Here is a 3,521-nt window from a genome sequence, read left to right on the forward strand (position 1 = left end):
TGCGCATTCATGTAAACCAAACTTGTGGTGAGAGAACAAAGTGCCACTCGAACAACTGTTTGCAAAGTTTTACTAAAAAATCAAATCTTAGTCAGCACATTAGAGTAGAGCTATATTAAATTGTAAAGCAAATCCATTGTTTTTGACAACCTATCTGCATGTCAAACATTCACAAAAATCCAAAGGAGAAAGCCGAATTTGGAGGTTGAAGAGTGAATTTCAGTGTTGGAGAGGCCGATAGTGTGTTGACAGTGTGCACGGTGCATACAAGGAGTGTGCAGCTCATAGGATGCACGCGGCGCACTGATCTAAAATTGCCAGTGGAAATTTACAAGCACGCAGCCCACCAGACCAGCGCGGCACAATAGCTGTGTTCACGACACACAGAGCCGGAACACCACATAAATTATGCCACCGCTTATAAATTTCAAATTCAAAATTGCTCCGGTCACACCAATAACTTCTCTGCTTTATAAATTCGAAATACATTTTAAATTCCCGATTTTTTAGTAATCTTCCAATTGAGGAAGGATATAATATAATGAGTATAAGACAGTCGTAAAAATTCTGTGATTGAGGAAAGTTTTGATATTCTTCGGGAAAGTTTTGATCTTCTTCTTCGGTGGAAAGAAATCCGGAAGTTGGTGGAGCTTGGTTATATGGTGAGACCATAACAAGGATTGATTTATTGAATAATAATAATAATAATTTGTTCTGGCAGTATAGAGAAACAATGGTGGAAGAAACCTCATCGTCATCTCCTGGGGTAGTTAGCTTTTCAGTTCCACAGGGAAGACCACGATTCCATATAGAACTGAAGACGGACGAGACCACATTTGTTTCAGGGAAGAAATTGATTAAAGATTCTCAGAAGGCCGTTCAGTCTCGTCCTGTTGAACCACCCGTCGGAGCTCACCCTGCTTTGGAGGCTCAGATTGCTCCAGAGGCCACAACTGGGGATTCTGTTGTGCAAACGGATCCGGTTTCAGCTCCTTCACATCGATTTAGTGCATTTATTGAGAGGATCGAACGTTTGTACAAGGGAATTGGAAGTAGTGATGAAGAAGAGCTAGATAAAATTCCAGACGACGACCAGTATGATACTGAAGACTCATTTATAGATGATACAGAACTGGATGAGTACTTCTCAGTTGATGGGGGAAAGACAAAGCACCCAGGATTTTTTCATCAACAGAGGGAAATTAGAACACTCGAATGAGCCTACTGCCTCTCCCATGCTTGCTCCAAAGAAAAGGAGAAGGAAAGATACCAAGAAGATGCCAAATGATGAAGAGATTCCAAGAAAATTGTCAAAGACAGGTGCTCTTCGAATAAAGGTAGCTGCAAGAAGTGGACCTTTGGTGGGTATGAATACCACAAGCTCTGATCAGGATATCACTTGTCTTTCTATTGGTGAATATTCAGATGAAAAACCATTGAAAAAGCAAGAATCAAAACTAGGAAATGTTCACGTTGGGCCCAGTTCATTAAAAGCTGAGAGATGAAAATAAGTTCATTGTGAAACAGAGCCAACTGTTGTAGGCATTGAGGTGTTTAATAAGGCTGGGGCAATTCCAAATATTTCGATTGCAGGCTCTAAAGAAACCACTGTCAAGAAGGCAATCATGGCTGAACCTTCAAATGTTGATATGCAATATCACTCAGATAAACATGCAACTCTTGGAAATGAATTCCATACAACACAATTGATGAAGTGTGCAAATGATATGTCAACCTCCAATAAAAGTAGAGCCTTTGAGAAAGTTGAAGAAGGTGACAATTCAGTGGATGTGAATCATGTTGTATACCAGATATCGACCTCCAAAATCAAACCTTCACTACCGCTTCATAAGGAAGCTAGTCCTGCAAGGCCTAAATGCACTATTCTGGACAAAGCCTTCCAAGATTTGGAAAAGGGAGTTGCTGAATTGCGTCCACCTTCTACTGGCATTCAAGAATCAGATCAGTCATGCCAAGTGGTGAAAAAGCGTATACCTCGTGATGTCAAGCAAAAGCTTGGCAAAGTAGCTAGGTTGGCGGCAAAACAAGGAAAAATCTCGAATGATGTAATTAATCGTCTTATGGGCATTTTAAGCCATGGAATGCGGCTTAAAACATTGAAGAGAAACATGAAGGAAATGACTGCATCAAGAATGTCGGCCAAGCAGGAAAAAGAAGGTAGGCTTGAACACATAAAAAAGGAGGTGACTGAAATGGTCCAAATGCAAGTATCTTCTTTGCAAGCTCAGGAAAGCAGGCAAGAAGGTTCATTGGATGATTTACAAGCAGTGTCAACCTCTGTAGAAAAAGGAAAATTGAATGGATGCTACAAGTGGGATTATGCAACCGAAGACCAACTTTGTGATCTCTATGATCAGTATGTTGAGGGAATGGATGAACACAAAGGCCCACAAATAAAGAAACTATACATAGAGCTTGCTGAACTTTGGCCAGAAGGTTGGATGGACAACAATGGCATAAAACATGCAGTCTATAGAGCAAAGGAGCGAAAAAAGAAATTGAATAAGATTACTAATGGTGGTGGAGAGATGACTAAACGAAAGAAGGCTCCAGTAAAATTGAGTACCGATGGATGGAATGGAGATGTGAATACTGGAACTGTTTCTAATCCCAGCTATGAAGATTCAACTCCTTGTGACAAGCAAACTATGGTGGAGCAAGTTCATAATGAATATTTAAATAGAGGTAATATACTGCAATACAGGATTGCAGATCCAAAGTCTTCATCTATTATTGACCGAAAACAGAAGTATTTTGAAAAAGGTGAGAATAAGGGTTCAGATTGGGAAATTGAATGGAATAAATGTGTAGGAATCCCATCGAAAAAAAAAAAAAGTAAACCAAAAATAGATTTAGGTATAGAAAATACATATACAGGGCATATGAAAGCGTGTTCCTTTGAAGAGAAGGAAACGAACAAGCTGGACCAAGAAGGCTTTCGAGATGTCTATGCTTCATTTGATAAGTATCTTGAAGTTGAGAAAACTTGATGGTGATAACAAATATCATGCCGAGCAGTATGGACTTCAGAAGGCAAGAAAAGGTGTTGCCTTCCTTGGTTTTCCTCCCGTACTACAACTTCAGTTGAAGCGTTGAATATGATTTCATATGAGACACAATGGTCAAGATAGATGATTGATATGAATTTCTACTTCACTTGACATAGACAGAGACAATGGCAAATATCTCTCTCCAGATGCAGATAGAAGTGTGCACAATTTATATACTCTTCATAGTGTTTTGGTTCACAGTGGAGGTGTGCAGGGTGATCATTGTTATTCTTTCATTAGACCGGCTCTCTCAGACCAGTGATATAAGTAATTTCTGCAAAATAGAGACATGAGTTGAGCTTAGCAAATTACAACTGAGTGCGTTCATTAAAGGAAAATTTTAGTGGAAACCGTTTTTATTGTAAAATTAGTTTTTGATTCAAAGGGCCAGCGTAAGGTGAAGAGTCACCGCAGTAGAAAGATAGGAAACAATGGTCTATTTTTAACTGC

At 39.4% G+C, this 3,521-nt stretch overlaps 1 pseudogene; it reads left to right on the top strand.

Moving 5' to 3' along the window:
• The first annotated feature begins 508 nt into the window (after window positions 1–508).
• Window positions 509–3,011, top strand: LOC149180614 (ubinuclein-1-like; annotated as a pseudogene).
• Window positions 3,012–3,521: the final 510 nt, after the last annotated feature.

This window comes from Pinus tabuliformis, chromosome 3_2 (assembly GCF_031772625.1).
Source record: "Pinus tabuliformis cultivar Carrire ecotype Pingquan chromosome 3_2, CPIR1, whole genome shotgun sequence".
In the NCBI taxonomy this organism is placed as follows: Eukaryota; Viridiplantae; Streptophyta; class Pinopsida; order Pinales; family Pinaceae; genus Pinus; species Pinus tabuliformis.